At 37.5% G+C, this 13354-nt stretch overlaps 1 long non-coding RNA gene across 1 annotated transcript; it reads right to left on the bottom strand.

Annotated features, from left to right (window-relative positions):
* Positions 1–788: 788 nt before the first annotated feature.
* On the bottom strand, positions 789–13332 carry LOC136247645 (uncharacterized). Its single transcript, XR_010697683.1, has 6 exons — positions 13176–13332; positions 10668–10758; positions 10488–10603; positions 1180–1372; positions 923–1130; positions 789–867 (listed from the first exon to the last, which is right to left on the bottom strand). It is a non-coding gene; the product is annotated as an uncharacterized lncRNA (long non-coding RNA).
* Between the last annotated feature and the right edge of the window lie 22 nt (positions 13333–13354).

Raw genomic sequence — 13354 nt, 5'->3', positions numbered from 1 at the left:
ACACACACACACACACACACACACACACACACACACACACACACACACACACACACACACACACACACACACACACACACACACACACACACACACACACACACACACACACACACACACACACACACACACACACACACACACACACACACACACACACACACACACACACACACACACACACACACACACACAACCTTTATGAAAACAATTTTAGTAGACCAGACGCGCCCACAGCTGGCCTAAGGCCGGCTGAGGACATGTAAATGACAAATTATCAGAATTACTCCACACTAAATGCACAGGTGGGTCATTTGTTCTGTACAGACAACCTTATTATGAGGCATTCAGGACACCACAGGCACCAGGTGTCAAGTTGTTAACATGTACTTTGCTATTGTTTTACTTTGCTATTGTTTACACTTAGTTAACAGCCTGTTGTCTACAGTCAGGTGTATGTAAAGCCAAAAATGCTACACACAGCTAGCACAGGTGTGAGGTTGATTACAGTGATAAAACTACTACTTTACATTCACTTTACTGTCTTTATCAAAGAGTATTTCAACAAGCAAGTGCAACATTTTGACCATTTGACAAATGTTCATAGCGTCTGCACTATTGCTAGTGTATAAACAAATGCTAGAATTGAACATTCGAATGTTTTCAATGAAAAACTACGGGTTATTCGAATGTTTCTAATATTTAAAACCCACAATCAAATTTTTTAAATCTAAGGAGTATGACTTATTGTTGTGAGGATTCTATGAACCAAATGACTATACATGCTTTACCTGCTACAGGATTCATTGTTCCATCATAGAATCTTTAACCACCACACATATGGCAACAACACAGCACTACAACAGTCTATAGAAGAATGGGTTAGTAGTAAGTACAGTGGTAATACCACTAATAAACTAACCAAAGCTGTCCTTGAAGCTGTCCTATACAACTTACTAATGGAAAAAGTCGTTTTACATTTCATGAGCTTGAAGGATGTTTTGGCAATCATATGATTCAGAGTTTACTGGTTTCATCAAGTCTACACAGGTAACCATAGACACTGAAGACAGCCACTTGCTGTTCTCTGGTAAACGATTATTACATCAACTGATTACTCATCTTAATACCTACAGGTTGTATAAATGTGTACACATGAAATGTGACATAATTCTTTACCATATATGGTGTTGATCTATTAGTAATCCTTCACATTATAATGATTTGATCCATGAAGAGATTGATAGACAATCCACTACAAGGAAAAATGATCCAATATCATTTGATGTTGATGGTGAACTTGAAAACATCAATCCATTACTCCTTGATTTTGTCAATTCCATCACTACAACAGTACGTGAGGGAAAACACCCTACATTGGGAGGAAGAGATATAAACACCTTAAAAAGTGAGAACATTCAATTTGCTGAACATGTTACAGTTTTGTACAAATCCTAAACAACTAATAGATACATGATGTGGTGGTATATGCTGTCGACATTTGTGGAGGGTCTCAACAGCTGTTATGAATTCTCAATAGACTATGCTACACTAGTTCACCTGACACACACGATAGGTTTAGTTTGTTACTTAACATGATGACATCCAAACAACCAACAAGTAGTTTGTGGGATGAACTATCTCCAGCAGTATTTACAGTAGTTTCTATTGATAATTTTGACATGCTACAAAGCTACACAGCTGTTAATTGTGGGAACCAACACCATAGCTACCATGTTACCACTATTGTTGGCAGAAATATTTGAAAGAACCACTGCAACATGGACAAGAAATTTATGATCATTAATTATATTACAAAAGACCCTATAACTTTAGTATATTGTTTAGTACATGATTTGTATTCCCTTGAGGAAGTAGTCAATCAACCGAATCCAAAAAAAAAATCATAGGTGGCTATATAGACAAAGTTCTGGTGCAAGTTGTATTGGATAGTCATCATGTACAGTATTCTATTATGGAAAGAGGGAATATGGCATTTTTCATAGATTGAAGCAAGATGAATCATCCACATTCTTGGCAGCAATTTCAGAAAGAAGTGCACCATATACAAGAAACTTAGGACACAGCCAAAGTGCTGGTAAAGTGTTTGAAGTGCAATTCACCCCCTAGACCTCCTCCATGGATCAGTCCCTGAATACATGTACTAGCTATAAATGTTTTACTGAAATTTCTAATGATAATCATCAATAACAACACTCTTTTGTTATTAAAATTATTTGCATATTTTGTATCTCTGTATTGCATGATAGTCAGATTTCAACACTAGCTACCCAGTATATCTCCTTTTTCACGGCTTGAAGTGAGAGGAATCATCTAAATTCTTGGCAGAAATTTCTAAAAGAACTGCAACATGGATGAGAAACTTAGGACACAGCAAAAGTGCTGGGAAATTAGTGTTTCAGTGGAACCAGGAGGAATAGACCAATTATCAATTATACCAAGTTACAATACAGGACCATTTAAGGAGTAGTAATTTGACCAAGTTTGATTATTGTGTTCTGTGTTGAGCTTTCTGTTGTATATACAATTGATAACTTCCAATAAATAATTTATGTTATGTAACGTGATTTGGTGGCAGATGCTGTTGAAATTTGCAGAGGTTGTCGACAGCTGTTATGAATTCTCAATAGACTAGTTCACCTGACACACACACGATAGGTTTGTTACTCAACATGCTGACATTCAAACAACCAACACATAGTTTGTGGGATGAATTATCTCCAGCAGTATTTACAGTAGCTTCTGTTGGTAATTTTGACATGCTACAAAGCTGTTAATTGAGGGAACCAACACCATAGCTACCATGTTACTACTGTGCAAATAGTTCTATGTTAGAAGACCACAATAAAAAATGTGTGTGACTGCTGCTGTCCTTTCACCGAAACCAGATTAACATGTTGCACTGCAAACCACAGATTCCCAGTGCAGTCTCTAAATGTGCCTTTAAGAAATTGCCAGGCAGTTCACCTCATAACGTTGGCAAACTAGGACCAAAGAGACCACGTACAGTAGCAGTAAGACAGTTAACACATCACTTGTTAAAGATACCACCAGTAGTGCCACACAGTTACAACATACAACATACTGTTATTTATGTTGTGTGCAATCTTTACTACTCTCATAGGAGATACACCAAGTGAATCAAAAAAGAAAATTCACAAGTGGCTGGATAAGTGTTAGACCTAGTTGTACCAGACAGTCAACAATGCAAAGTATTCTATAACCGAAAGAGGGAATGTGGCATTTTTCAGCATTTGAAGTGAGAGGAATCATTTATATTCTTGGCAGAAATATTTGAAAGGACTGCAACGTGGATGAGAAATTCATGGTTATGAATTATATTGCAAAAGACCCTACAACTTTAACATATTGCTTAGTACAAGCTTTTTATTCCATTCAGGAAGAAGTACATGTTTATGATGACCTCGGAGTTGTAATTATTGTAAACACAAGAGGAGGAATTGATATATCACTTGAAAGAATTGATCCACCATTAAGATGAGGTATATAATAAAATAAAACTAGACAAAGTTTTGGATAAAGTTGTATCGGATAGTAATCATTGCAAAGTATACTACAATGGACAAAGAGAGTATGGAACTTTTCAAAGACTGAAACAAGATGAATCAGCAACTTTCTTAGCAGAGATATCTGAACAAATTAGACCATGGACAAGGAACTTTAGAAACGACCATAGTGCTGGGAAAGTGTTTGAAGTTATACAAGGAGTTATCGATAATATACGTACCATGTTATGATAAGGGACCATTTAAGGGATAGTAGCTAATTTGTATGACCATTTAAAACAGTGTATTCTTGTGCTGTGTATTGTGTAGTACATGTTTTTATTCCCTTCAGAAAGAAGTACCTAGATTACTGTTTATTGTAAACACAAGAAGACCTCACCATGTCATGTGATACATGAACAGTAGAACAGATCCACCATTAAGATGAGGTAAAAAAAATGAACTGTTATTTATGGTGAGTGGGATCTTTGAGGCCACAAGTAGATGAATTCTTGGTGGAATTTCTTTACGGACATCAAGAAGATGGAGGAGAAACTTATATATTTCCTGTGATGCAATGTTCATTATGGTGATGAATTATATTACAAAAGACCCTATAACTTTATCATATTGCTTAGTACAAGTTGTTTATTCCCTTCAGGAAGAAGTAGTACTACGTACCTGATGACCCAGGATTAGTGTTTATTGCTAATGCTACAACATGAGATACATGGATAGAAGATCTAGAACAGATCCACCATTATGAAGAGGTAACAAACTGAACAATTATTTATGTTGTGTAGAATATTTACTATGCTGATAGGAGATACAACAAAGAAATCAAAAACAAGAATTTTAAAGTGGTTAGACAAAGTTTTGGAACTAGAGCCAACATGTAAAGTATTTTATCATCAGAAAAGACAACATGGGATTTTCCAATGCTTAAAGAGAGAGGAAGTGAATCAATTCAAGGCAGTAATATGTGAAAGAACCATCACCTGGACAAGAAATCTAGAACATACAGAAAGTTCAGGAAAATTGTTTGTAATCGAAGGAGCAGGAGTAGACAAGATTGTCAATTTGTCCAAGTTATAATGTAAGACCTTTTAAAGGATAGCAATTATACTATATCCGAGTGGCTGCAAGGCCATTGCATGGCTAGCTACCCCCTCCACCCCCCTAGACCTCCTCCATGGATCAGTCCCTGAATACATGTACTAGCTATAAATGTTTTACTGAAATTTCTAATGATAATCATCAATAACAACACTCTTTTGTTATTAAAATTATTTGCATATTTTGTATCCCTGTATTGCATGATAGTCAGATTTCAACACTAGCTACCCAGTATGTCTCCTTTATCATGGCTTGAAGTCAGAGAAATCATTTAAGTCCTTGGCAAAAATTTTTGAAAGGACTGCAACATGGATAAGGACACAGCAAAAGTGCTGACAAAGTGTTTTCAATGGAACCAGGAGGAAGATTATTTGAACTGGCGTACTCTTTGTGCTGAGCTTTCTGCTGTACATATAATTAATAACTTGCAATAAATATTTGTTACATAACGTGATATGGTGGTGGCAGACGCTGTTGAAATTTATGGACGATCTCAACAGCTGTTACGATTTCTCAATAGACTAATTCACCTGACACACATACAATACGTTTGCTACTCAGCATGCTGACATACAAACAACCAACATGTAGATTGTGGGAGATGAACTATCTCCAGCAGTATTTACAGTAGCTTCTGTTGATAATTTGGACATGCTACAAAACTACACAGCTGTTAATTGTGGGAACCAACAGCATAGCTACCATGTTACTACAGTACAAATAGTTCTATGTTAGAAGTTTACCACAATAAAACATGTGTGTGACTGCCGCCGTCCTTCCACCAAAACCAGATTAACATGAAGCACCGCAAACCACAGATTCTCTATGCAGTCTCTAAATGGGCCTTTAAGAAATCACCAGGCAGTTCACCTCCTAACGTTGGCAAACTAGGACCAAAGAGACCACGTACAGTAGCAGTAAGACAGTTAACATCATCACTTGTTAAAGACACCACCAGTAGTGACACACGGCTACAACATACCCAGACATTTGACTATGGAGGATTTTGAGGAGGGTAAAGAAGGCTGCTGCTGATTAGCCATAAATCTTTTTTCCTACATTACATTGGAGTACGTGGCTCATCGCTGTCAGGATTTTAACTGCAGCCTTAGTGATTTAAGATGCATTTAGAAAACAGTGATAGTGTGAAGATAGTCATCTCAGATTTGTTAAACTAGTGAACAATAATCCAGACAGTGATGAGACAATGTGAATAGTTACTGAAGATCTACTATATAGAGAAGTTTAACATCAAGGAGCAGGATGGCTGGGTTGATCTAGTTGGTGATGGAAAAACCTACCAGTACCTAATAAATATTATACAGCAGTACAGACTAGAAATTAATTGTTTTCCCAGGAGATTGACTTACACTGAACAATTATCAGCCTGTAATAATGAAGGTGTACTATCATGAGGTTTGAGAGAACTAGCAGTGAGCTGTGGCTTTCAGAGTCCCTGGAGTCCTGTAGTAATTTTAAAAGAACACATTGTTTTTACTACAAATGTGGGAAACACTCTATAGGGAAATGCTACATACACATATCACTAATTCAGTACCTTATCGATAATGTAAAGTGTGTTTTTGTCGCGTTGTATTTAGCAATTCATATCATCAATTAAAAATTTACATTTGGCTAGTCTCAAGAGAATGGCCCTGGTATTTTCTACCTTTCACCATGACACATATGAACAGATTATTAAGGTGTAGTTTGAGAGAACTAGCAGTGAGTTGTGGCTCCCAGAGTCCCTGGAGTCCTGTAGTAGTTTTACAACACATTGTTGTTTACCACAAGTGTGGGAAACATACTATAGGGAAATGCTTCATACATACATATATCACTAATTCAGATCCATCCTACTTTATTGATAATGTAAAGTGTGTTTTACTACAACACTTGAAGAGTCTTGGTCAATACAACAGTTGATGGTACACACTGGAGTACTATTACAAGAAATCGCATCCTGTTTCAAGGAATAAGTGTATTAAATGGCTGAGAATGACAAGGTTTGGCATCTGTGGGCTGATTTTTTGTTTATTAACTGTCACCGATTTGTCACATTGTATTTTGCAATTTGTAGCAACAATTGGAATTTATGTCTGGCTAGCCTTAAGAGAATGGTCCTGCTATTTGCTGATGGATCATCTCCAGACATTTAACACAAATAAAACATTTCCCAACTCATTTATTACAGTGTTTGATAGAAGGTGGGGTTACCGTGACCAATATAGGAAGAACATTTCATTCAGTAGCTTTTGATGAAGCACATGAGATGTGTATAAATATATGAAAAGTGCTGTAACTCGGCCAAAATACCCTTACCAAAAAACATCATTAACTGAAGGATCAAAGTATTCAAGAACTTCTCACATATACGAGAGATTCAAGAAAAAGCAGTTTATTATTCAACCATCAGTACTAGTACTCCTCACACTCAGCACTGGGAAGAAAATATCCAGTAGTCTTGTGGGAAAGCAGTAAGTTACGAAGTGGGGAGTAGGAGAACAAGTCGAGTTGTTGTCAATGTTTTCAGCGGCCAAATAGCTACTCCTGAGCAATCCGTAGATACGATGACTTTTCTTGAGATAGGAACAGTGGCTTAATGGCAATACATTAGCACTAAACTACTAGAATCACCCAGCCATACAAATGCTCCGCTCTGGCGTCAAAAGCTGCTGACGATATCTTTTACTAAAACTAAAAAAAGAAAATGACACGCAAAGAGCAAGAGGACAGACAAATCATTAAATGTTTGCGACACTGGCTGCAGTGGTATAATGATACGTTGTCATTTGATTCTGGTGAGGAGCAATACCATATGTTATTAGTAGACAAAGATGGCTGTCCACACAAATCAAATAAAAGCAACTGGACAGAAAAGCTACAACTTCATTACCAGTCAGCACAACCAGAGGTTATCACAGTGTATAGTAGGGACCACAAAGGAGTAGGTGTGGCCCACGAAATAACATCACCATTAAACCAGCCTCAATTTTCCCAGACTATGATCAGGCAGTATTGGTTAAGTAAAACTAAGCCCAAACAAGCTTTCAGATCGACCCAAAATGCTTTCAACAAGTTGCTATGTAATTTTCTACTGACTACCTGGCTGACTGACTGATGCCTTCAGACAAGCGTAACTCGATAACAGCTAAGGCTACGGACTTGAATTTTTCACTGTTCAACATGGCTTCAACCCGAGGAGTGCCTTTTGGCATACCGCAGTACGTACAATGCATTCTTCATGAACTAACCAGTGTCCTCCTTTGTGTTCCATTCATCTTTGCTGACAGCAAAGTGTCGATTTGGTGGTAGCATGTGATGGCTTCCCTTCGTAACAAATATCATCTGTATTTTTCATAGTGGCTACTTCGATTTCAGAGATGTTTATAAAACAGCTCTTGATTCGTACTGCTGTCTAACGGGTCGAACGTAGCTGACAACAAAGTGTAATGGATATTTTACTTTTCAGACAATATAGCTGGGGCGTGTGGCACCATTTCAAATGCAGTATGCGTCACCAATCATAATAGCATAATTTACAAAAATAGTTAACAAGCAAGTATTTCAAAACATTTGGAATTTATAGAGTAGGGACCATAGCACATCAATAAAAAGTACTGAAACAATTTGGAGTAGTCCATGATATTAAATCACTGTAAAACAATAAGAAGTGTTATATATATCCCTACTGTGCATTTCCATTATGGTATCTTGAGCACAGTAGGGATATAACACTTCTTATTGTTTTACTGTGATTTAATATTGTGCACTACTCCAGCTTGTTTCAGTACTTTTTATCGATGTGCTATGGTCCCTACTCTAGTTATAAATTCCAATTTTTTTGAAATATTGCTAGTCGTTACCATGGCTACCTCAAGCAGTCATTATCGATGTGACGTTCATACTAAGCCAATGAGGAGAACAACAACTATGGCTGATTACAGCAAGTTTATGTACAATCAACATGTTCTGGAATACATCAAAATGGGTAATGTTGAAGTCCACCTAGTATTTGATATCCCAACAGTAAACAAGTTTAATCCAAACAGTTTGAACAGGTCAGGCACCATAACAACAACATCATCACATGATCCTTTAACATTAATTCTCATATTCCTCAAGGGTGGCTAGAGTTCTTGGAATGTTCAACTTGTAAAAGAGCAATAGTGGAATCAATTGGATTATATTTCTTACAGATGGTCCAACACTTAGTACATAACCAACAACAGCTCATAACAGGTGGGTGTTTTCTGATGAATTTGATTGGCTAATAACTTCTGTTATGCTACTAGAGAAAGTACCATCTTATACCACCAATGCCTTATAGAATTTGGCAACACACTACTCAGACTAGTGCAACAAGGGTCCTCATATGCTCACAAGACACAGATGTCTACAACATTGGGTGAAGTATACCTGAGAACAACATACAGCTCAATGTCCACCATGCAGTATAGAGCTGTGAACCTGATAACAATTCAAAACCAGTTAACTGGTAACCAATAACTGGCAGTTAACCTGTTAACTGGTTTCTGTATAAATACAGTGGTATTGGTAGACATACCAATGGTACTCTACATGCCTGCTGGTACCAAGGTGACCATCAACATCCTGTCTTACAATAGCAATCATTGCAATCACATATTTACACATGCTTTGAGGTCGTCAGCAGGGGTAATTTATGGTATATAAAGTGGGTGGGCAAAACCAGTTTAAAGGCTTCTTAACTGGTAATTGGCTGACCTAGACAATATTGGTTAATACCAGTTTTTCGCATACTGGTTCACAGCACTAATGCAGTCGACAAATATATCTGATTCTTAAAAACCTACAGCTACTGTATGTACAAGTTGAACTGAATTCTGAAAAACAGCTAAAAGTTAAAAGTGGATTTTTTCTCAACACAGTTAATATTCCATATGATTAGTGGTAACAGCAAAGGTGTCAACAACAGACCCATACCATTTGGCTCCATTACAAGTTTGGGAAAGGACTATATGGACACAGCACTTCTATGACTTCCCAATTAATGTATTGCAAACATTTTGATTGGCTATAAATATTGTCAGGCAAAGATTTTGAAATATTTTTAGCTGGTCAAGCTGTACTACAAATGAGCCAAATTTCAAGATCGTGTGTAATTGTATCATCCACGAGTTATTAAATGTTTTTGAGGAACCAGCTCAACATGTATATACTATAGTTTTCAAAGAGACCCAGACCTACAGCTACAATAATCAACAATTTCACACAATATGCCAGTTTTATTTCAGGTGGTAATGTTGTTGAAAGGTTACACCACACCAATCCTACCAATATGATAGGATTTTTATCATTTGTACATCTTGTGGGGACCTGTTACTTCAAAAATCACACAGCCACATTCATAACCAAATATGGACACACAACACCTTAACAGTTATATAATTCAGTGGATGATATCCTGCCAGTATCAGAAAGACACAAAATTTGGGTATAAAAAAAAAGAAAAATAAGAGAGGCAGTTAGTAATAGGATTATAAGTGAGGAAGACTGTGTCCCAATCTATATGTCTTTATGGTGACACTGGCTGAGGTCCAGTTGGGTACACCAGATGTGGCAAAATTCAATCCACTATGAAGTTTACTCTTCCCTGCTACCACCAGAACACAATGGATGGATCAAAGATGGGGACCACTATGGATTGAGTGGGAGGCTAGTAAGGTAATGGAAAGGATAAAGAGAACAATCTCCTTTTTAACTAAAGGGTGCAGCTGCAAGATAGGACAAATAACTGTGGGTGAAAACGAAGGTCTAGTCATTGTGGACCAAGTTGTGCATGTGAAGGATGTACAAACTTACCAGTGACATAGCCACAGCATCAAGATGATTCAGACAACAGCAGCAGCAGCAGCAGCAGCAGCAGCAATAATGATGATGATGCAACAGATAGCGACAATTGTAGCTCTGGTGAAGATCTAGAAACAGAAGTAGACTTTATATTTGACCCAACAGCTGTTTTATAACAATGTATAAGTATACCTTTCTACAATGGTTGCTGTTTTATCTACTGCACTGTATGCCATGTGTAACACTCCACTGAACGCACTCTTATTGTAACTCTCAGCATCATCTGTGAAGAGAATACAACACACTATTACAGCTTATTTATACTAACAATCACAAAGGTTAAGGTTACAATGTCAGGCTGGAAATAACATGTTTACAATAACAGGTACAAGTTTGTTACAACACATTTAAATTCAGGCTATTACACCATGTACAACAAAGTACTCTATTATACAGGTAGCCTCATACAGATAATGTTAAGCTCCCGGGCTTAAGCTTGGTACAGGTTCTACCTCCTGCTATCATCCTCCAATGCTAGCTGGTAAAGTTGAATGTATATACACATGACTGAGCATGTGTATGTTATACATGTAACACTACATTAAAGTGAGCACATTAAAGCACACAGGCACTTTAGTGATCGTACAAAATTATTTGGAGCAGTGTGTAATGGCATAGATAATAGAGTAAAGGGATAGGAAACGCAAGTGATTTCCGGTTTGATTTCCGTTACGCGTGACTTGAAAGGACAAGACAGTTTTGTGCTCAAGCATGGGAATTAGTGTTCTAAGCAGCGTAAATAGTAATCCAACAGACTACAGCAAGTATTTAGGCCTATGTGAGAGATTTTGGCGAGAGAATTCAGACATTAGATTTTGTAACAAAGCGTATCGCATTAACCGTGATTGTTACACGTTGTCATACTTTCGTTCATAGTACCTTCATGCTTCGTCGATACCGCTTCTTTTATAGCCGGTTCCACTTTCGAATCTTGTGGTAAGCTAGGCGTGTCATCAACACAGTCTTTTACCGTTGCGTTGTACTGCAAGGTGGTTTAAACTTTTGGTAAAAAATGGAAGATACTTAGTCGTTTCTTCAAGCAACAGTTCCTGTTTTGCTCCGATATTTCCTCTGGTTCCCTCTGTTAAATGGTAAGGAATAAGTTTATCACAGTTAAAAGAATAGAATATATTTACGAAGAAAGTTAAGTGGTTTAAAGTGTGGTTTCTTTCACTTTCAATCTCCTTTTAATTTTGCGTATAACTTCCTTGAGGGTTGGTACCATCCTAGTTCCCTCGATTGCTTACTTGAGTTCACTGTAGCAAAGTTTCACAGTCGTTGGTTACAAAATTCTGTCGTTACAACAATTTGTTTCTCTTTGATACAAGCGCAGCAAGCGTAACGAGTATGTTCGTGACGTACTACATGGAATTCCAATAGAAATGTACGCATTTTGTGATGTCACGTTATTGCGTTTCCTATCCCTTTTAAGTACTCTATTATCTATGGTAATGGTAACATTATACTGTAAAGTTTTAATATTAACACCATAGTTACATAGAGCGGTTGCATGTGACGTCACAGGTGCAGCGTTCCAACTGAAATGTGTGGCATTTGTACAGCCAGGTGCTGGGAAAATTGCGTGTTTCATTTTCCTGTTATTGTAGAGTGACTAACAGCCAAACTACGTCGGTGTTGAAAATCGTCTGCTATCAGGTACTAACATACTAGAGTAGTGAGAACATAGCCGGTCCGCTTTGTGGCTACATGGCAAAAATAGTGTATATTCGCTCACGCACTTTTGAAACAGGTTCACCCGTAAGTTGAAATGGCGAGGCTAAACTGCTTTCTTTCTTCATAATTGTGTCAGAAAAACTCTTTTAACACATTGGTAAACGTGAATAGGCATCTGGCTTTGTGAGCGTGCTAGCAAAAAGTAGAATTTTATCGTAATTCCAGAAACCAGACCAGCTACGCTCTCGTCCTTCTAGTATATTAATACCTTATAATAGGTGAATGTAACACTGTAGTATCTAAGCTATCCGTACTTGCGTTGTGGCAGTAGAATTGAATACGCAGTTTTCATGCATTGTGGCAATGGATTCTTGCCACACGTTTTTTAAAGCGCGTCTAATGTAATTATTTGTGCAACCGCTCTATAGCTTACACAATAAACCCAGGGGCAGATCCAGAGTTTGGAAAGAGGGGGGGCACCTTTCTGAAAAACAGTTGAAGACCAAAAAAACTTGCTGAAAACCAGTCGAAGACCAAAAAAAAAAAGGTCACGACAATAATAGCTAGTTATCCTTACCGACTATATCACGTCTGTTATGTAAAATAAAATCCTATTTATAGCTTCATAGGTAAGCTACACTGCCTCATGAACATTGTGACTGCTTTATTAGAGTAATTGACTGCTCTATTAGAGTATCTCGATCTTGTATGCAATTTCTTGAAGGGGGGGCTGGATCCGCCACTGAAACCATCGGTAGAACTATGGTAGAACAAATAAAATTTACTGTTCCTGTTACCTCCTGTCCTGTCTGAAGAAAAGGATTGAAGTTTCCAGAAATACGTTGTTGCGCGATAGTCATAGTGAAAAACTATACAAAACCCATGCACAATACAAGTGAACACACAAAAGAATACATTAAGACACTTGTTCAAGAAATGAAAGTGAAACGACTGCCACAGGCTCACCTTCAGCATAGATAGTATACCCAGTTACTCCTTTTAGTCAGTAGTTTATACCAGGTTACATGTGTGTCCCGACCGAGGAACTGTCGTAACTGTTGTATTAGGGTATATTTTGTCCGATTTTGTCTAAGGTGTGCATTCTATAGCCTACCGTATTCCAAATGACGTCACACGAATTTTCT

The sequence above is a fragment of the Dysidea avara genome, chromosome 2, assembly GCF_963678975.1.
Source record: "Dysidea avara chromosome 2, odDysAvar1.4, whole genome shotgun sequence".
In the NCBI taxonomy this organism is placed as follows: domain Eukaryota; kingdom Metazoa; phylum Porifera; class Demospongiae; order Dictyoceratida; family Dysideidae; genus Dysidea; species Dysidea avara.
Note: the sequence above shows the minus strand (reverse complement) of the source record. Positions and strands in the feature narration are given on the sequence as shown.